The sequence below is a fragment of the Semicossyphus pulcher genome, unplaced genomic scaffold, assembly GCF_022749685.1.
Source record: "Semicossyphus pulcher isolate SPU_LCO1_2020_fin unplaced genomic scaffold, fSemPul1.0.p SCAF_6, whole genome shotgun sequence".
NCBI lineage: Eukaryota > Metazoa > Chordata > Actinopteri > Labriformes > Labridae > Semicossyphus > Semicossyphus pulcher.
The window spans coordinates 10,749,982-10,772,553 of NW_027211737.1; the positions used below are offsets into that span (position 1 = coordinate 10,749,982).

General features: G+C 41.7%; 1 protein-coding gene across 5 annotated transcripts in view; it reads left to right on the forward strand.

The window, feature by feature from the left end:
• Positions 1-4,558: 4,558 nt before the first annotated feature.
• Positions 4,559-22,572, forward strand: part of slc20a2 (solute carrier family 20 member 2) — a 45,126-nt gene continuing 27,112 nt past the window's right edge. For 2 of the 5 annotated variants that reach the window (XM_069682574.1, XM_069682578.1), the window contains exon 1: positions 4,559-4,776. The gene's annotated coding sequence lies outside the window, so the exon portion shown is untranslated. Of the gene's footprint in view, positions 4,777-4,847; positions 4,917-17,912; positions 18,097-20,511; positions 20,535-22,572 lie in introns of those variants that run through there. The other 3 variants (XM_069682576.1, XM_069682575.1, XM_069682577.1) reach the window with 3 other exon arrangements.

A 22,572-nucleotide genomic window follows, 5' to 3' on the forward strand; every position in this document is an offset into this window, starting at 1 on the left:
TCGTAAAGCGTGTGTACGTCGTGCGTGTGTGCGTTCGTGCACGAGAGAGTAGAAAGGGGGGCAGGGTCCGTATATATAACATAGCTGATGATTGATAGGCTATACTATACAACCTGCATTTACCTTCTCTCGTTAGAAGGAGGAAACATAGAATGATGACATGATTTTCCATGTTCTCCCTGTGTGACTGAAGCAAATTGAATACATTCATGAAATAAAGAGTTTATTAAAGCAAACAGAGAGCATATATAAACCATTTTGGAATGCAACTGAGTAGGCCCACATTTTCTCAAATACAAATACCTACTAACAGTCAAGGTTAAAAACAAAACAATTTCTTGGCTAACCCTGCTGTGTCTATCTTTCAGGTGATATGGCGTTTCAAAGTTTCGTGAACATACCATTTTGTGAGGGAAAGAGGGACACCTTGCAAAAACATTTTCTGGATGAAGCGTTCAAGTGTAGAGGGATACCACAGAAGGATACAGGTTAGAGTTTGTCACAGTGTAAGTATTGAAAAACATAGTAAAAGGAATAGTTTGACAATTTGGGTATTGCTTCATATCTCTCCCATGTTTTATGGTAATTTGGAAGCAGCTGTTAGCTTCACTTAACATAAACAAAAGGAAAAAAACATTGCTAACAGAATTTCTAAAGCTCACAGTTTAATCTCTGATACCATCCAAGATATAGTCCGGCACAACCCACAAAAAAAATCAAAAACTGTTTTTTAAAACTGTTGTACAGATTAAACAATCAAGATTTAGTGTTTTAATCAATTAATTAATTAATTAATAATGTATATACTGTACATACACACAGAGGGAGATTTCCAATTATTAATTTGTGTGATGATGATGTTATTTGTCTAATGTAGACATATATCAATTGCAGTATGTTTGAGAGACAATATATTCTGTCTTATTTGGGTTCATATTTTATTGCAGCAGATTTAAGACTAAATCATGGTTCACTGATATAAATATTCCAGTAGATGAAGTATTGATCCAAAATGAAAAGCTGTGAATGTCAGCTATGCTCTCTTTCACCACAGGATGGCAGCAAATATTTGGTACATTAACTGAATTATGTAGGGACTATTTAAACTATTTCAAATCTCAGAGAGGAACATGAGCATCAGGTGTTCATGAAGATTATGATGTGCAAATCACATAGGTGTTTGTATGTGTCTGATTACTAATAAGAACTGATGATGGACATTTACGGTCCCCACGGTCCCAGACTGAGCTGTTAATTGTAGCAAGTAATTCCTGGGAGAAAAAGAAGCAGTATTATGCAAAGAAAAATATATATTTAGATAGTTTGCCATGTTAAAGCTTGCAACATTTAATAATTCTAAACCTTATGAGGCTTTACATTATATGCCTTTAGTATTACAAGTGCATTTGGATATTTCACATGTTTTACATTCAGATTTGAAATACTAAAAATCTACAATATGCATGTATCATGTTAATTTATAACAAGTGAAATTTCAAAAACAACACTTCTATCTCTGCCAAATTTTTCATCAAACTTAACTGTTAGGTAGCTCGAAAAGAGAGTCGATATTATAAACCTACTTTCACCCCGTGGACATAAACACAACTCTTAATAAACACTAATGTTGCCCTGTGTCTAAGGTGACAACATGTCAATGTGCTGCCACGCACAGCCGCAAAAAAATCAATTCAAGCTGGAATTAACAAACTAACATGAGGAATAATTTCTACGGTAACAATTGGAGGCGAGATGTAAACCGAAAGTAAAGTGTTCAAGCAGACGATATGTTGCTCACAGCAGTGTAGGTTATGTAACTGGATTCCAACATAAGGGCGTTAAAAAGTTCAACTAAGTTTTAAAGAAGTTTAAAGAAAGGCATTAATGTATGAGAACAAAGTTATTGCATTGTAAACAACTGATACAATTTAAAAGACAGATTTAAAAGACTGTTTATGAAGCTCAGAGCGGAAAACTTTAAAAACACTTCTTACACAATTCTGAATCATGATGAGTGGTTTTATCTCTGCAGCATGACAGCAAGTTGCTGAATTAATAAAGATTATATGGTACAGGTTGAGTGAAGGTTTGTTTGAGTGGTGGGAGTGTATTCACCGCTCCCTGTAGCCAGGCTTGCCTGGACTCGACACTGATAGAGAATGTACACATTGTCCTGTGTGACAAAAGCTAAACTGGAATTTTCCCTAATAAATGGCTTTTACATACATGGTCTGTTTGCTGACCCATAGGCTAATCGAACATTTTCTGATCCTATGAAAACTGTACAGTAAATATGATGGTGGCCAAGCGGAACTCAACATGGTATGAGAAAACTCCAGGAAAGGAAGAACAAAGAGGATCAATTTCCTGTAACTGTGATGAAGCTGTGATATTTGTTGTGGGACTGCTAGAGAGCAGACAGTACATCTGAGGCACAAGATGTCGACCCTTAAGTGTTCAGTTCACAAGTTACATTAACACGCTTCTGAAGAGGGCTGCTGCAACACTTGAGTGAAGAAAATGAACTCTACATTGAAGTTGCTCTTTTCGTAAAATTGTATCATCTTAATAAATGTCAAAAAAAACAAAAAAAACATGTTGAACACATTTAAGTTGCTTCACTATGCTTACATCTAGAATTTTGTCCAAGGATTAACCAATTCTAGACCAAAGTTTTTCAAACTTATCCCTCCATCATAGACCCTGAAACCACGTTGAAGCTCAGGCTGATGTTTTTGGAAGTGTCTCTTTCTCTGAAATTGGAAGTGTAGTCTTCCTCCTTTAGCTGACGGTTGAGGTGACGGTTTATACAGTACTCAAAGCTCAATTTGTAAATTACATTATGTATGGTAGCCATTCATGGACTATAACGGAAATGTTCATACAAAAACAAAACTTAGCCGGATGCCTGTGTCTCATAAGCAGAGCTTTGTACAATTATTGTAGAGTCCTAATTAGCTAATTCCTATTATTATGGCTCTCAGACATTATGAGTATGCTTTTAAATGTATGCCATCTCTTTGGGGGATGGGATATTAAAACACAATAACATTTGAATACATTAATTTTATCCTCACAGGGGTCGGCATTATAAAACGCCTATTACTGTAGCAAATCTGTTCAAGGACTCTTAAAAGATTTCACAGGATATAAGAGTTGCCCAACAGGCTAAATACTGTCTGGTCTTGTCTGGTAATACATTTCGGTTGTGGCCTTGTGTATGTTGAGAACATTTTTATGGCTGTTTTGTCCAATGTGGAATAATACGGTAGGCCCCGCTAGGCGTGGGTGAAACTCTGTTTAAAGTAAGAGTCAGATGTTCCACCCAACCACTGGCTAAATGGTAGTCATGTCTCAACAAGACACATTTGTACAACTCAAAAGGGACATTATTTTTCAGACAACACACACAGGTGCTCCCAGGATAGTAAACAATTATGTAAGGGATGTTTACAACTTTGTGTTTTTATCTTAAATTATAAGGACCCTGAGGGGGAATTTTGAGGTAAAAATTGTAAACATTAAAAGTTACACTGGATTTTATATATTTTTAAAAATTATTTCAAATATTATAATAAAAGTACCAAATCTCAGCATTTATATTCTCCTGTACAAACTGTACATTTATATCATAAAGTCGCGGCAGGTTTAATTACCCTCCAAACGACCCCTCCTTCCTCTCTCCCACCCACTGTTGTTGACTGGCTGCGCCGGTTACGTAACACATTTATGCCTGGCGCACGTGGCCACAGCCATAATAGATGGCATCATTTTGACGGATTAAACATTACCATCGACCCAGTGATCACAACCGTATCACGCAACCTACAGTTTACCTTTGAAGCGTAGGATGAGGGCAAAGTCAGGGGGAAATAATAACCAAATAACTGTTGTTTTCCTCAGCAAAATGACAGACTCGCAGACACGGATTCCTCTGCACGGCACACGTCTCAAGCCATAGGAATAATCCAGAATGAAAGCAGACTATAGGGAGGGAACAGGACAATGTGTTTGCTCTTAATCTGAATGAACACTCAGTTACAGTACAGTGTGTTTTTTTTTTTTGGTGACATCTTTGCCCCGAAAAAGAAATACATAGGTTTGCTTTCTTACTTTTATTTCGACATCACATTTACCAAACAGTAGCCTATTTTAAGAGTTGTAAGCGCTTATTTAAAGCGAAGTTTATATATTAGACATAAAAATGTTGTTATAAAAAAATAAGGTGACCTGTCCAATATAATTTGGATTCATAAAATCAGGGTAAAGCTCAATCCGATCTTGTCAAACAGCTTTGTATAGACAGTGCTCATTTATTTATGTATTCATTTATTTACCAATATCCCTGAGCACATTAAATATATTAGTATATTTCCCCCCTCTCTCCCCAATATGGTGTCACCGTGCCCTCAACAGATTGACCACTACTCCCTCTCTCTCTCTCTCTCCTTCCCTGTCTCACGCTATCCCCCTCCTCCTCCTCCTCCTCCTCCTTCATCCCATAGCTGTCATCCTGAGCACTGTTGAGACGACGGCTCAATCCCTAAACGCCCGGATGAGAGCAGCAGGCGACATTCAGGGCAACATGGTCGCATGAGCCGGCGGAGTCGAGGGCAACAAACCATTCCGGTGGGGGACGACGGCCACTGCTGGAATCTGTGACATTTTCGACGCAGCCCACGGAGAGCGGTTCTGGGAAAATACAGGCAGAGATAGAGGCGTGGAGGCGGAGAGGAACACGGCACATTTCCCCCCTTGTGGTGTCCTATTTCGTTGGTAAGTACATTTTGTCTAGCAAAAAAAAGACACGCTACCCCTGTGTGTTTTCCCATTCGACCGGGTTTCTGTCTTGTTGAGCCACTTTCCCTGCGCATTTCTTTGTGGTGAGCGTCTGTGCACGAGACGGAACAGGCCTGGTAAGTGTGAACACAACGTTAAACAGCAATGTGTGTGGATTTAAATCAGCTGCGGTAGCTAACAGCCACACAGTCTTCTGATTTTTACTGGTTTAGCTTTGACAGGAATCAATGATAATGTTACATTTTACCACACGAGTGTTTTAGCTCGTAGTGTTGTTACCACTGCCCGCACGCAGCTGAATGGAGCTGCTGCACGTGTGTGACTCTACATCCGACAGTGTGTATCACAATAGCATCGATTCACAGACTGTCTGGTGGTCCGTTCACCGGTCTGAACCAGTGTGGGAAAGTGGAAAAGCCAAGAAAAGGCGAGAGCTTGGCCCGGGGCTCCGTTTTCAACGTGCGACTAATTACTTTGCCGTTAATCACGCGAGTTAATTTCACTCTGTTGAGCTTTCCGTGCACCGAGTAGACACTACTTGACGACAAGGCGGGTCAACAACCGGGCATGCGCACTGTGCACAGCAACTATCGCCCCATTGCCCAATAACAATAAGAAGTTGGGACAAGCCTATCCCAAAAATCCGAAAAGTGCCTCAGGTCTGTTCCCTGGTCTGCATCACGAGCCTCAGGCTTTTATTGTGTCTGTGCTGGTGTCTCTGCCTTGTTATTTAACTGTGGTGTCAGCCAGCCACAAAGCCAGTCAGACAGCACAGGGAAATAAACGTGATCTTTTCACCTACAGATATGAATCAGTGATAACAAGCCAGGTACCTATTGTGACAGTGTGTCTCTGCTTATGAAGCCCCAGGGCGAGGCCTCTTCCTTTGTCCCCATTAAAGATCACAAACACTGGAACATAGGCACAGTCATCATAGAGGGGTGGAAAGAATAACAAAAAAGCTGACAAAATACTTGAAAATACAAAATAAGTAAATAAATACACAAAAGGCACTGTAAAAAGTTCCATATATAAAATGTTTTGAAAAATATGTGTTCTTAGTGAAATCCACTTTAAGCCTCAAATGAAAGCTACCGTAATGCAGATAAAATGTGTCCTGTAAGTGGCATGCTTTTATATATTTGATTATTGGTTATTAAAACTTATGAATTATTATGTAAAAAGTATTTAACGGCTGGGTAATATAATCTTTAACAATTCTTTATATTTTTATGCTCTCGTTTTTATGTGAAATCTTAAGTTGCAAAGTTATTTAAAATACATGTAGCAGAGTCGGAGTACAGTATTTCTTTTTAAAATGTTATGAAGAAGAAAACAAGTAAAAGACCTTAAATGTTTACTTAAAGATTTAATCTTAAATAAATGTTTGTTAACTCACTGTCTATCACAAATGAGGTAACACGATGGTGATTTGCAGTATATAGTATTATTACAGACTGGGTGTCTGTGGCGACATTCGCGGAAAAAACATAGGTGGATCCAAATCCAAAGGAAAAACAAATTTGTCGCTTAGATGAAAGCAAACACTCTAAAATGGAAAGCGACAGTCAGCGAGGAAAATCAAGAGTTACAACCGTTAAAACCGGAGCCTGTGAACGTCTGGATATGTAGGAAGTGTACTCCCGCAGTTACCGATTATCACCAGAAGGTGCCGCTAAAGAGAACGAAACTGAAATCATCAAGGTTATGTCTTTAAGTACTAAAGTAGATTGTTAAACATCCCTATGAAGACCTTGTATGATTTGATATATTGTTGTGTTAAAACTCCCCCTTAAAACAACAATACTAAAGATTTTTACCTCTAATACGGCCACTGTTTCTGTTATTTTGTCAGCTCCCCTTATTTTCAACCAGAATATGTCTAAATCCAGTCCTCATATATTCTTTGAATGACACACACCCCACACCAAAGATTAACCAATGGCCTGCTGTGTTATGGGGTGAGTACATCCAAGCAGCCAGAAGGGGGGTTTGTGAGTTAATGATTAACCTGCACATTTTGATAAGAACGAGTGAGGAAGGAGAAGAATGCAGGGGCCTGGCACCACCTCACATGTTTTCTTTTAGTTGTTTTCTCTCATAAAAGCTTCGCTGTGAAAATGTAACATCAGAGCTTTTTACACAGCTCGGGCTCGTAAACTGGAGGATCTAAATTCACTGATTGCTGTATCTTGTCTAGTCATAAAGGTCATGGGACAGATATAAAAGTAGATTGTGATAAGATATGCTGATTAATGACTTCCCTTTTTTTACTCACCTTATGTTTTTATGTGAATGTATGAGTTTACAGTGCATGACTTCTGCTGACCAGCTTCTTTGATAGGAATCCTGTCGCCGACGTCTCCCTCTCCCATCCCTACATTGTTAAACACAAACCCCCCCACCTTTGACAAGTGCGTAAAAAAGTCCTTTAACTCTTCATACGTGTTTACACCTTAGATACAGTATTTGTAGAAAGGGATTAAGAAAAAAATCTTGGGTCCACACAGTTTAATCTGCTGTTTTGCATTTGAAGTTGCTTGATTCGCTGCATGAACCTGCTTTCTAAGAAACATTTAAACCTTTGCGTTGAACCAAATCAGGTCTCGATGCAATGACTCTGTCTCAGACAGCTTTGGAACAGAGGAAGAATGAATATCATTGCTGTTGTTGTCCTTTTCACGTGATCTTAATTCAATTTTACAATCACTATCTTGTGGACATAAGGTGGGTTCACAGAAACATTAGGGACAAATTCAATTTAGATTTCAATTGTACTATGACCTGCCTTTTGTGAGCGTAATCCCCGGGGAGAAAATAACAATTGAGGCAGAGTGATTCACACGGAATCGGCAGTGAGCAGCACAGCTAAGAACATGAGAGCCTCTCTTTAGTGCTAACCCATAAATTGACATGCTTCATAACAAACACATAGCAGTGCATTTTTTACAACAGTTCATGTCAGGCAGCGGAAGCTTGTGTTTTGAAACTTGTGTGTTGTCGCCTGGTCTCAGTGGATGAGGGGAGCAAAGAACGGTTTGTATGCACGCATGCACAAAGTATTTGTACATTGTGTAATGTTTTCATGTTCAACAAGGTGCTGAGAGAGCAGAGTCAGACCAGTTTTCATGGAGGTGTCAGCACACGTGCACACACACACTGCAGTTTCTAAGAACTTCCTGACATGTGTGACTCCACCTTTAGTTCAGGTCCACGTTGAATTCATATTAGGCCTCTCGCACTGTGACACTGATCAGGCAGGTCACACCACATTACTTCTCAGTGTCCCTCTTTGCAAGTTCTCAAAGACTATATACAGTGCTTTCTCTATTAAGACAGTGGCGTTACATTGGTCTACATGGAGTGATATAGGATAGAAGTCATGACGCCCAGTTACAGATAACAGTAAATTTGTTAAATGTTTAATAGAAAAAATATTCTTTAAGAAATTAAATCAAATAAAATTGCATAGTTGCTGTTTTGGGATTTTTTTTGTTTTATATCCTTAATAACTTGACAGATATTAGATCTTTGAGGCCAAAACTAATATCCGTATTTTTGAGTTATGTGGATAAGCTACGCCATTATGACATCATTTCTAAATAACCCCTTAAATACTTTGGATAATCTCGCACTGCAGTGAGTTGTTACATACCTGCCTACAAATATGCCAGTGCTACTACGGCAACATATCGGTTTGGCTCGAGCTTTGGAGTGTTTGTCGGACAAAAAAGCAGGTATATGACTTTACCTTGGGCTCAGGAATTGTGTTGAAAATGTTCACCTTTGTGTTGTCGTTTTTAGCCATGCCTGTAAGTGGCCCTCGCACAGGCAGTGTCTTTCAGTTCACCACTTTCGTCCAGACTGAAATATCCCAACAATTATCAGGTGGCTTAAGATGACATTTCGCACATACTTTCATGATCCCAAGAGGATAAATGCTAATGGCTTTCATGATCCCCCTGATCTTGCCTGTAACGTGTTTGCAGTCCGGCCTCCCTTAGATTGGCCTCCTTAGATTGTCCTAATTTGTAGCACCTGTCCCTGGCCAGTGGGTGTAAATGCCAGTCACGTGACTGCTGCGTTTCACCAGGAAGAAGGCAGAAAGCCAAAACGTTGATCAGCATCAGTTGGAATAATTAATTACAGTAATGAGTGTGTGGCTTTGCCATTTTCTGTCTCTTGCACTGTGAGGTTGATATTGTTGGTTTAGGATGAAATTTCTTGACAACTGTTGAATTGATTTCCATGAATTTTAGAACATGATTCCCTTTGGGTGCATTTTAACTGATTAAATACCCATAGGGCCACCATGAGGTCAACATTTTAATTTGTCCAATTGTCCAACTGATTACTCAACAACATTCCCCTCGTCCTCAGTGTAGTCTTTTTATTGTTAACCAGTGAATGTTAGGATGTTTTTGTTAGTTAAACCACTACAGTGGTTTAGTTGCATACTGCTACGTGCATTGCTGCAGACATCTCATGTTAAAGCTAAGCAATTAGTTGATTAATCTATAAACCATCGACAGTCTAATCAGTATTTCAAGATCTGTTAGATGCTGCCCCACTACATCACAGAAAAGCTGTTTGCACAACTGATGGCTGCATTTTTTTGGAGCCTGGCCGATGTTGCACCGATATATTTTTGAGGCCAATACTGAAACCAAATTTGGAAGGAACAAATCAACCGGTTTAACTTAAATAACAGAAATTGTGCAGTTTGAGCTGGGATAAGTTTCTACATTGAATGTGCACTGACTTGCACCTATAAGACTACGCAAAGTTAAACAGGAAGCTGCTTTAACCAAAAACATTAACGAACACAATATGGCACTATTATATTGTCAAACAATTCAAGTGTGAATCACTATCTACTAAGCTGTTATGTTCTACTGCATGCTGCAGACAGTGCCCAGAGTATTGTAATAATGGAGTCTGAGTGTGCTCGGCTGGATGAACCACAAGATAACATACTCAACCTAATTATTGCTTTCTGCTTTATATGTCCGGTCAATATTGTTTTCATCAAAACATCTGTCATTGGCTCATATCGGCCAATACCATCGACTGTAGGAATCTTTTTTTTATAGACTGATTTATGTTATGTCATTTAAGTTAATTCACATTTTCTTCTAAATAGACCACATCACCTTGTTTGCTTGGGTCGACAATAGAAGGACGACATGAAGAGATATGTATGGAAGTAAGCTGGGGTCTGTTGTGATTTCCACGATGGTGGGGCCCCGTGCGGGCAGGCCCTTCTGCCAGTGGGTGTGTCCGCATCTCTGTAGGCGGGAAGGGCACTTCACTTGGCACCAGGCCTGGCTGTGTCACCGTCAGAGAACAGTCTGTCTCTCTGATCGGCCCACCTCGCCCTCAGAGCACAATCACACTGTTATGTCTGAGCCCTCCTTCGCCATGGCAACATCACATGATAGCACAGTGGGAATCTTCATGCTGTTTGTGTGAGTTGCATGTCTGCCTGTGCTAGCATTGCTTAATCCATGTGGTTGCTGAAAACATGTTAAGCATCAGTGATCATGTGGAGCTGATAGCATGTCTTTCCATCTTGAATAACAGAAGTGAGAAGAAGAACACAGGACAGGGGAGCAGGAAGGGGCGGCATGTGAAGGTTGTTGTGGATATAATGAAACTGAGAAGCTGCTAGCTGTCAGAGACGGAGCAAGATGCTGAAACCAAATGGTACACACTTCAAAACTGCCATTTTCTCTCCCTTGATGACTTAATTTGGGCTTTGCTTCAGGGTCAGGACACCGTTAAAGCTTGGGAAAATAACCAACTATTAAATAGACTTTACAACCTCTGGTTCAGTTTTAAATTGTCAGTATTTAACCAGATCTACGTTTTTGTCACACAAAAGTACTTGAGGCTGCATTTGTACACTTAAGTATCTGTGGTTTGTACATGTAAATGTATGCTGCTGGTTTCAGGGAACTCCTATCAAGTGGCAAGCTAACAACCGATTTAAAACCTTGGTATCCCATAATCTTGTCTGTCCTCCTGATGCTACTGTCACGTAGGCCTGCAATTTTGTGAGCCTTAATAGCCCATAATGCTCTGATGAACAACATATCTTCGTTAAACGAGTGTGGTATAATCGGAAGTTTCTTCTGTCTTCTTGACAAACAAACGCGTTTACAGTTAGCGTTTACTCATCTATTTAATCACGATTCCTGGTGGTTTTCCTGTCTTGGTTGCTTTGAAGCAAAAGACCCTCATTTATATTGGGGAGGGTGACGCATACAAGAAAACCTCTACTCTTTAAGTTATGGCCTCCTCAAAGACGAAACCTCTATATTCTTCCCATAAAAGGAAACTCATAGCAGCTTACATGTAAACAATTAGCCATTTATTGCCCTGGTTAGCGTGTGACTGCTTATGCCTGTTGCATCGTTTTCCCTGACCCCTTTGTGTGTTTTTTGGCCGTGTTTGTCCTCTCCACTCGGTCATGAGAGCCGTTCTGTAGTGTTTCTGGTGGCCTTCTGTAAGCGGCAGGGTCCGTATCAAAGCGTTGTCACACAGAGCGTCTCTTGTTTTGGTGCTGGCCTGGTGTTAACTATGCTAATGACAGGCTTACTGCTGGACTGTGAGGCATTGTGGTTTTATTTATGGGAACTAGAATGGACATTATTTTCCTGGTCAACTCGAGTAGATTTGTTCAGGAGCACCTGGGGCTTGAATGTAAGAAGTCTTATTTTTTACCAGTCAGACCTGTTGCCGGTTAGAAGTTGTGGAAAACTTATCATGGAAAAACTCAGAGAAGCATGGGAAAAGTTGTTCTTGGCAGATGTGAGGATCTTTCAGGTCATGTTAGAGACACATTTTGTTTTGTTTTTTGCCGTATGGATACAGATCTGCCCCTCTGTTACCTACAAACTGCCTTTCCAACAACAACATTTCCAAGCAGCTTGTCCTTTTCCTCAGGGAGGGATTGGCAAAACTGTGTGTGTGTGTGTGTGTGTGTGTGTGTGTGTGTGTGTGTGTGTGTGTGTGTGTGTGTGTGTGTGTGTGTGTGTGTGTGTGTGTGTGTGTGTGTGTGTGTGTGTGAGGTGTGTGTGTGTGTGAGGTGTGTGTGTGTGTGAGGTGTGTGTGTGTGTGGGCTGCACAATATTAAACAAAAAACATTCTTTACAAAATATTGCTTTGCAGAATGCTTTTTCCACCATTAGTTTAAGTGTGAGGTTTGGAGGTTTTAAAAATGAGTAATACTGCTGTGCCTTTGCAAAGGAGATGGTCTGGAAAAGTGTGCACTTTGTTGGAGTACAATGGAGTCAATTTTGTGAATTAAACGTGCACATAAACTTCTTATTAGGGGTGTAAAGCGTGCGTATTGGTTCCAAAGTTTTCTGCACAGGATGCCTGAGCTCGGTCTGACCCGGGACAAAAGACTTGATGTATTTTTTATTACCCTAAAACACTGGAACAAGTTGAACAGTCAGTTTTGAGTACTGTTATTGCCATTCTTTTTATGTGTGGATATTACACAGATATGACCTTATAAACAAAGCGTGTGTTTTTCATTTTCTCTCATAAGGGGCTCAGTTTCTTTTGTCAGTGTGAATGTTGTGAGTCTGTAGAAATCTGGATGTTTGAACAGGTGTGAGCTCACGTGTCCTTTTAAACTCTGAGTTTGTCTCTTTAGCTTGGGGAAGGGTGTGACAAGCCCCAGAGACTAATGATCGACCTGTCTGCACTGGTCCACGCTGTTGTGTTGATAATGGTACCGCCTATTTGCATTTGATTGTACGATTGGGGCAGGGCTCCATGTAAGGATGAGCAGCTGGCTGACTGGTCACTGCACACACTCATGTGACGCTGCTATTTCTAGCCAAATCATTCCTCCTCTCTCCTGCCTTTAGCAACACGAGCAAGTGGTGGATATGTGACACCTCAGAAGGCAGCGAGGCTGGAAGGTGGGGGCGGTTTGTCAGATAGAGGCTGGTGGTATCTATTCAGAGGCCCCCTTGTGAGGTGGGGACCTGCAAGGTGGAACAATGGTATGTTTAAACATACATAATTCAAGATAAGAGGGACATAAAGGTGCTGTGAGCTGTTAGGTTGACTTTCAGGTTGTTGTCACCAATCTGTCAACTGTCCTGTCATGTTTGCACATTTTTCAGTTCACTTAAAATAAACACATTTGTCATGCCGGTTGGCAGGATGTCAAGGGATCAGGGGCCAGAGATGCTGTTGAGTCATTTTGACTCTTACGTGGGTTAGTATACTTAGTGTGACTATATGTTTTACTTCCCAATCAAATGTACCCAAATAAAAACCCTCATGCACCCTCAGCTCTGCTGCACGCCCAAACTGTAATTTAAGATCGTTGCAGGCATGTTTGCAATTTCAACCCCTGGTATTGATAACCCACTTTCTTCTCGGTTTGCTGATCAGTTACATCATCTGATTTGATTGATTGGGTAGAGGTAACTCGTCCACATGTTCTCACCTTCTCATGGTACTCGGTTTCTGGCTTGGTATGCCGTCATCGTGGCATCTCTGTGTCAACACACAACATGACAGAATCTACATATAGAATTCCCAACACCTCCCTGTGTTGAGTCCATGTTTGATTACCTCTTGGAGAAATCAGTGATTGCTTAAAGTGACAGTTTGTCTAACATCTCATCTGTGACTGAACAGACATTTACTTAACGGTATTCTTAATGGCCAGCTTTACTTTGCTGAATGATTTGTCAAATAGTGTTAAAGTTAAAACACTTGTATACTAAAAGCTGCAGGTCTTTTATTCAACCTACATGACATTACATTGTAGTAAGGAAATACTATAGTGAATACATTTATGATGATCATGTCATCTGGCTTTGACAAGCTCAGAGTGCCTAACATGGTATTACCGGCAATTATTTTCCTTTTAAAATCAGAATTAATCACATTATTCAAACCGAGTGGAGGGTATGATTAGAGGTTTAATACAGGTCTCATTGCCCTCTGATTTAATAACGCTAAATTGTATAATTGTTCCTCTTAAGATCTATGATAATCCAAACATAGAAACGAGAACCATTCTGGAACGGAGCCTGGAAAATGCACTGGCACCAAAAATACCTCCTGTACTACAAGGAACCCTGGGGAAAACACTGAAAGTGGAGTGTGCGCGAAATAAACCGGGTCCCGTCCTTGAGCACAGATGCTTTTATAGGGTAACGTCAGGCCAGTGAACTATGGGAGGCAAGGATTGAATATCGTAGAAAATCTCCAGGGTTCCCTTTACTGAACGGGCGCTGACATCTTCATAATGTTTCACACATTCCAGCCCAGCTATAGCTCTGCAGTCAGTGACCCCCCCACCGCCCCGTAGTGCTGAGAAGGCTTACCCAGCGTCAGTCTGAACTGAAGTCAACAAACCTGTCAACATGATCTTTACGCATAAACACTTCGGTTTGATTGTGGTTCGCAAAATATACGACAGGGTGCATTCTTTCATGTTGCCTCCAACTGAACTATTAAACATTTATTAGAACAGAAACTATGTCGGTTTAATTTGAAGGTAAGTTGTCTGTAAGTGGCTGAATTCTGGGAGGTCATCAGTTACCACTGCACGATTTTACCTGATTATATTGAAGGTTGGTTACTGCTGATGCTTTGGGCATTCTTATCTAGTTTAGATAGACCAAAAATACAGGCTTGTGGTTGTTTTATTTTTCTTTAGAAGCCATTGACATTTCAGTGTGATTGTTTCCCTTACGGTCTATGAAGATGTCACTGATTTGTGTCCAACAGTCTGAATCTCTAACTGATTGTTGTGCTGCAGCTTTACCTGCATTATCTTTCCTGATTATGTTCTTTATGTGCGGCAGTGAAGAGGCAAATTGAAAGTTGAATCGGAGAGGATGCTTTTAGCGGCAGACATAAAATGATCTCTTTACACTCTGCTATAATGGAAATATGTTTGATAGAGCGGCAACAGTCTTTAAGAGCGATGTCAGGGGGAGAAATATACAAGTATATTTAAAACGGTGGATTATTCTAGTGGAGGCATTCATATGTGTCAGCAAGTTTTCAAGGAAAGCAACTGCAGCTTACAGCGTACAGGAGGCACAGTTAGACAAAGTGAAAGAGACAGCAGTAACCTCTTGCTGTGACAGCAGAGTGTTTGGACTTTAAGTGGCATTCATAGCAAAGGAAATACTTGCGTTAAGTGGCACATGAGGGAAAAAAAGGGGGGGCTTTTAGCTTCATTGTGCCCCCTCCTGGTTGGGCCAAACTGTGTCCTGATTTTGTGGTAATGGCTAGAGAAGTTGCAGGTAGTGATTTATCCCAACCAGATTAGAGGTGACCCAGGCAAAGCCAACATGCATCACCGGAACACCATCAGACCACTTGTCACTGTGAGTTTCCTTCACGTCTGGCATGCTGCGACAGCACTCAAAGACAAAAAGAGAGTAGCACGTGCCACGCAGCCTCAAGCAACGCTCTCCACCATATACCTGTCCCTGGAGACACTAATCATGTCTAAGATAGTTGTTCGTAGGAAAGCATTTCAGTTGAATTTATAACTAGAGTATAGATATAGATATTTTGTCTGTGAAAAGAAGTTCACCTGTTTGTCAATTCTGATTCTGAGTTCTGCTTTTGTTGAGTATCGGAGCACAAAAACCTGTTTATACGTTAAATAAGCTGCATCTTGGGTGTAACATGATTTGCAAACTTGCCACACAAATACAAAAATGAACAGCACTCCTTTCTGACTCAGTACAATCTTTGTGTGTGCGCACCATGTGCTGAAAGTGTGCAACACCAACAGCAAACATGTGATAGATAACGCTGGTCACACAGTGTGTACTGTGTAATTTTTAAGATTAACTCATTCATGCTTCGGAGGTACTCCTGGCAGTCGGAGCAGCATGGCTCTCGCTCTCCTGCTGGGCAATAGTTTTACTCCGTTGACAGTCCTGGATTCAGGATGATTGTGTTCACTGTTAGAAATCTGCTGGCTCTGGACCGTTCAGTTTCTATCAATCGATTCTCTTTGTTGAGAGTTTTCTAGTTTAGAAATCTTTCATGTTGAATGGGTGAAGTTGTTGCACCACATAATTTCTCAATGGCTTAGAAATAGCTTAATGTTAAATGTGGGTTCTCTGGAATATTCCCTTATTTGCTGAACATTGTGAGGACGTAGCAGAAATATTTTCTCTACAGGGATACAACATACAGTTAATCCCCTGCGGTGAAGACATGCTGTGCTGGATTCCCAAACAGTTTACACTCTACAATATTGTTTTCAAATCCAACCAGATAAACGTCTTCCTCTGTGTGTAACATATCATTCAGTCTGTTGATACGGGTGCCAAAATAACTGGGTTTCAACATGGGTTACTTAAACACTACCTTTAGATTCAGTGAGGATTAATGACCAAGCTGACCACAGATTCAGTTCCTTCTTTTTTATGCATTCAGAGTAGACCTTTAATACCAAGCCCTATTTTTAGTGTAGTGTTTTGATGAATTCATTCACTTAAAAATACACATCTGCCCTGCGAGAGCCCCTGATGCGATTAAGGCCTAAAGCTGAAGTCGTCATGTGAAATTCCCCTCCCTGTTTTGACCGCTCTAAGTGCCATTCTTGAAACTTATTGTGCAGCCACGGCTTAAGTTAGCAGCACGTTTTTGAGTATTACTCTTAGTTTTCACCTAAAATAACAGTCTCGGGGTAATCCACTGACTCACTGACTTGCAGGCCTAATCCAGCCGGCCTCGTGTCTTCTACCGCCGCGTATAGACTGCGTACGCTGAGGTTAAACGTACACCTAACACTGTGTGTGTATGTGTGTGTGTGCATACGTATGTAAGCCTGGCATTCCTGCAAAGTGGTGGCAGAGAAAAGGACCCCATGTCCTCCCACCGCAGCCAAGTCTCCCACTACGTGCGCGCAGCAGCAGGTCTAATCAAAGCACTCCATAATACTGTTAGCTGGGTCATGTGCTGGAAGCCTGGATTAAGAGCAGGAGGGCACAGGCCACTAGATCCAGCTTAGGAGGGAGCGTTCTCCCTCTTTCTCTTTCTCTCTCTTTGTCTCCCCTTCTCCCTCTCTCTCTCTCTCTCTCTCTTCCCCTTTTACACATGTTTTAACCTCAGAGCCATCCAAGGTCACAAATGTCTTTTATGCTGTTGTTACACAACAGTTTCAAGGCACATTTTCATACTGTACTTTACTTACTTTAGAAACATCCACAATTGGCAAATTAGCTTGTTTATTTCCTATTTTCCTGAAATGTGTCCTCTAACAGTTAATATTGTGACATAGTGATCCAATGTCCACGCCACTGCAGATACTTAAAACTCTGTTTATGTGTCTAATTGTGTCCTTCCTTAACCTTTGACCACCTGCTGCTCTGCCTGCAGGACGCGAGCGCTATGTCGAACTTTCCTAGACAGCTTGTGCTCTGAATAACTGCATAAATATGCATATTAAACATTAATAAATAAGACTTTTCTGTCACTTTAACCAATTTAGAGATAAAAGTAGAAAGACATGTTGTTTATGTTCTATATTTTGGCCCCCTTTTTCTGTTAATCAGTCGTACCACAAACTCATTAAATCTACTTTAATTTAATACTGTAAGACAAGAAAACCTGAAGCCACTCAAGTAGATGAGTACTTTTTAATAGCTTTTAAAAGATCTCCAAATTGGGAACCCTTTCTCCCAGATTTAATTGGTTTACTGGCAGTGAAGAAGCTGAAATGGAGACAGCAACATGCATTTCATCCCCATTAGCGTGGACGGAGCCAAAACCAATATTAATAACGTTCGTACCTCTCCTTTCTCGAAGTTTCTTGCACTTTCCGTGCTGCGTTTTCAGCCCTCACTAATACCGGCACCCACTTTGTCCCAGTAACACATTTTAATACCACAGAGCATGCCAACAGTAGATTACCAGTCTCAGCAGTCGAGAAAGAAGTAGGGAGGTTAGAGGTCTTGGCGATGTTTTGCAAGCGCAGAGCCAGACCAACATTTCTCTGCTTCCAGGATGAAGAGCGATCAAAAGGGGTAAGCCGAGGAGGAACAAGGGGTTAAGGACAGGAGTGAAGGGGACACGCGTTGCTATTGGGCACTTGCGCTGATTTGTGGAAGAGAACTGGAACTGTCCGGCTAAAGCTGAGCGTGGGAGGGGGGAGCGGGGGCGTGAGAGGAGAGGAAAACAGAGAAAGGGTCAAGAGTAAGATGACTCCCACACTCAGGATCATCGAGACAGGTGGCAGAAAGAGAAGAAAGCTGGACTGTAACCTCAAAAAAGCCGCAATTGTTGGTAAGTACTGAGCTTAATTGTGTCGGTAGCTATGATGGGAAGGCTAGCCAACACAACGGCCCTCTTACTGTTAGTAATAAAGTAGTTGGCTCTATTTTCATCGCTGAGGCAAGTTTTGATTGGTCAATTAGGATCCCTGTTGTGAGCAGGGTTTATTCTCAGAGATGACTAATAGTTTCTGCCGGCCTAAAAGCTTTATTTGGGGATTTCATCCTTTGTGTTGCTGCTGTTCTAGCCTCAGTGGTTTTTATGCATTGTGTGTTTGTGATTGTGTGTGTGAGCTCAGCTGGATGTTTCCATTGAATCATTACAAATCTAGAGTTATTAACTTACTACCCAGTAAGAAAAAAATACTACTTATGAATAATATCTGTGTTTTATTATCATTGTATTGCTGTAAACTCGTGTCCTTTTTATAAGTCACTATAAACACAAGCAGTGTAGGGACAGTGGCGCGTGTCTGTTACTTAAAACAGTTGCACACTCACACCGTCGCTTAAGTCACTTTGCCATTTCAGGGTGAGGGAGTCAAACCCGTGCTCAGTCTCTTCTGAAACCAGAGAGAGCTGACCTTAAAAAAGTATTTAAACTTTAGGCTTACCGAACAAGGAAAGCCAGAGGGGGCTCGATTGTTTGCTGTTGTAACCCGGCCTGCTTTAGTGCTGCTAAAGGCTCACTTACTTGTTTAAGCTATGTAGTGGGAGATTGACACAACTCTGAATGTGTCATCCCTGAAAGTGGACTGAAGACGGCAGCTAACCAGCCGCTGTAACGTGACATAGGTCTTGTTCTAATAACGATTCCTTGGATTTAGTGGGCGATCAAGGTGTATGCTAAGAATCTCGTTTAATGCTTAAAGGGGAAGTGTGCGGATTCTAAAGGTAAGGTGGGAGGACTACTCTACATTGGAAACAACGATAAAACAAAAGCAGCTTGAAACATTTTTAAGGGTCAGATGAGGCTCAAGACTATACTTTGAAGAAAGAAATTATGTTGTTGATGTCTTAGATAGAAGTGAGCCTAAACCAGATGACTATATCCCACTGGGCATCTCTGCTTGAAGCTAGCAGCTCAAGGCTACGTCAGCTGGTTCCAGCAAAAAAACACAGCAAGAATTGTCAGTGAGCGAGTTGCATTTTGGTTCATGTAGGTCTGTACACGAAAGAAGAATGTGAGCATTGAAAAAACAGCAATGGTTTTAATACTATTTAATTAACCAGTCCATCATGAGTCTTGACAGTGTTGGATAAATATTTGTAGTTATTCTGTAAGTGGTACATTTTGCTGTGAAACACCTTGTAAATTGTCGTTGCCTAAATTTATTTTGATAGAAACCTCTGAGTCATTTATTACTATTGGTGGTTGTTTATCTTTGTCGTTGCTGGTGAGAAAGTGCCAATGCCACCAAACCCATTCATCAGTCTGTTTAATCATAATCACTGCTGGACCAAAAAATTACATTTGAAACTAATACAGGCATCACATTCTATCACAAGATAATTTTTGCTTTTCTTGATGGCACAGCTGAAGGAAATGTGGAGAGTAGAGAGTGGGGGATGACATGCACCAAGTAGCCTTTGTACACGGGGCGCCTGCTCTACCAACTGAGCTAAGCCTGCTCCCCTTCCTGTGTCAAATCTAAACAAACTATGAAACCTTTATGAATATTCTTACAGAACGAGCTTCAGAATGAGTTTTATCTCAAAGAAGAGAACTGTGCCCCGAGATGTTTCACTGCTGCCTTGGCTGGGACCGAAGTGATAGCAGGAGACAGTAGGAGGATGATCACTCATCTCTGCCCGCCAAAAAAGTGTACTGGAAACTATTGATTTAGCTGCAGGCCCACATTATTTTTTGACAGATTGCCCGTGTGCTTGTAATGGCCGGCAGGAGCGGTCTGAGGGATTACCAGAGTTACTCGCTTCTTGACAACCTGACTGAGTGCTGCAATGCAGACCCATGGCTGAGGAGAGAAAATAGAACGAGTGAGAGGATTTATGGAAATGTGTGTGAGGAGCTTTTGAAGATGGTGTGGGGAGCGACATGCTCTTCGCAGTCATGCGCGCAGTTGTTGTCATTCTTAAGCGACCCCCTCCTGCCCATGGAGGCTGACTGATCCCAGCACTGCACACAGTGTACAGTATGCGTGTATGTGTGTGTTTTGGTTTTGGAGACAGCGCCTCCATGCTGTGAAGCACAGAGTCAGAGGCGGCAGGTGCAGCTGACGCAGACAGGCTTTTTAGCAGGCAGGGCCAGTTGGGGGACAGAGAAGGAGAGAATGAGTGAGAGACAATAGAGAGGAAACCACAGGAACTCAAACAAACACAAGATCGGACCACTGGACTGTACTGGACTGTACTGGACAAATGAATTTATCGCCTCTATCTAGTGCTCGAACAGTGTGTGAGAACGGAGGGAACAGGACCTCAAGAGTGTACGTGAGTAATGACTGTTTTTAATTATGTGGTTTAAAAGTGCAAAGATTGTGTAAAGGTCAAGCATGAAACTGTGAGACAGGATTGTGTGAGACAGATAGTTTGTGGTTGAACCAAATGTCTTATATAATTTTGAAAACATTTCTAAAGATGTCATAACCATAGTTTCGAACACAACCCTTCCACTTGCTTCTCTCTCCTTTTGGCTACTTCTCTTGATGGCCCTGTTGACATGTCTGATGTAGTCTGAGTGTTGGATTTTCTCTTGCCGTGCTTCTTAAAGCGTTATCAGTTGGTGTTGAGGAACTGCTGACGAGGACGTGGACTTAGCTTGTCAGCAGTGAGCCTGCAGTGACTCCGGTCCGCGCTCTTCATTGTGTCGACAAGAGCCCCCGTCTCTGCCTGCTGAGCCCAAGTCGCATAAAGACATAGTGTTCAGCAGGTTTTTCAAAGGGACAATTGTGGCCGAGAGTGATGAGTGGATTGATGGTGTGTGTTCTTTCGTGATGGGCCAAAGAAAATGGCCCCAAACTGGACCAGCTCTTTTCGAACAAGCATCACAGATGATTGTGTAACCCATTACTTCAGTTTGTCACACTGTTGCTTTCCATCCGAACATGTGAATCGTTATCAAGCTGCCAAAATGTGACGTCAATCATCGTATTGATCTATGTACTTCATGTATTATGCTGAGTAACCAAAGGAATGCTAGCGCTCTGAATGCCCTTGATCCGTCTGCATGCTTTTCTCCGGCTGTAAAACACATCCACGCACAGGCTCTCTCTCCTCTCCGTCTCATCTCCCCCCTCATTGGTTATCCTCCTCCGCTGTCATTGGCTGCCTCCTCTCCCATCTGTCCATCCTCTCTGCTCACATACAGCCAGTCAGCGGCGCAGCCTGGCCTCTCCAACATTCGTCATTGGCTGGCGTGTGCTGTGAATGCGGATACTTTCCTTTAAGAGGCAGTCTAGACTCTCTCCCTCTCTATCTCTCTTTCTCTCTCCTCCTCTTTCCTGCAACACCACCACAACCTGCTGATTTCTCACTAAGCCTCTCCTGCTCATTCTTCCCTCCTTCCTTTCACTCCTCCTCTCCTCCTGTCATCAGCTGTACTCCTCAAAATTTTATTCTCCCATCAATCACATGCTCACCACCATCAGTGTTTTACACTAGTTCTGCTTTTCTCCATCTGTCTCTGTTTCTCCTCATTTTGTCTTTGACATTCATACATCTCCACCACTTTCTCACCTTCCACTGATGTGAGGAGACATGAAGGTGAGTGGAGTTGATTTCCAGGCCTGTTTGTCTCTGCTTTTAATGTCTTAACCATACCTCTCTGTTTTTTAACTTTATAATCCATCTGGTGACTGTGAGCATCCTGTGTCCTTGGAGGACTGCAGCTGCGTATGCTTCAGGTGTAACAAAAGCCGGCACATGTAGGATGCTGCCATGAGTCATCATCTGACGCTGCATGTATGTTCTTTCAGCGTGTGCCTAGAGAAGAACGGATAGTTGATGAAAGGAGAGGGGAGGGGGGGTTGAATGAGTGCGTGGATAGTGCAGCCGCGTGTCAATGCAGGCTGTAGCTCGTGACACAGTGTTTCGCACCAGCTGTGGCTGTGCTGCAGTGGCATCTCGGGCAGATTAATGAGCATTGTACAGCGGCGACAGCAAACAGTTAGCGAGGTAAATATTTTGCACACTGGGTTCTCTTCACAGTCATTGCACACAGCATGTGCTTCAGAGGTCAGTTCTGTAACAGGTAAAATGCTCTGCTCAGGCTGCGATGGAGCCGCATAGTTGAAATTCTCCTCAGTTAATTGTCAGAAAGTGTTAATATTCTCCTCATGTATCGAACAATTTCCCCATTTTATAGTCTTGGATTTGTCCTCTAGACATCCCTTCCAGCCTTGACGGCATGAAGACCTAATTTCGTCTTGTCTCCCCATGTTTTGTTTGTGTGTCAGTGTCCTCATTATGTGCACTGTTTGCCACCTGACACCCACAGGAAGAAACTGTGTCTGCCAGAAATAATCCTCAA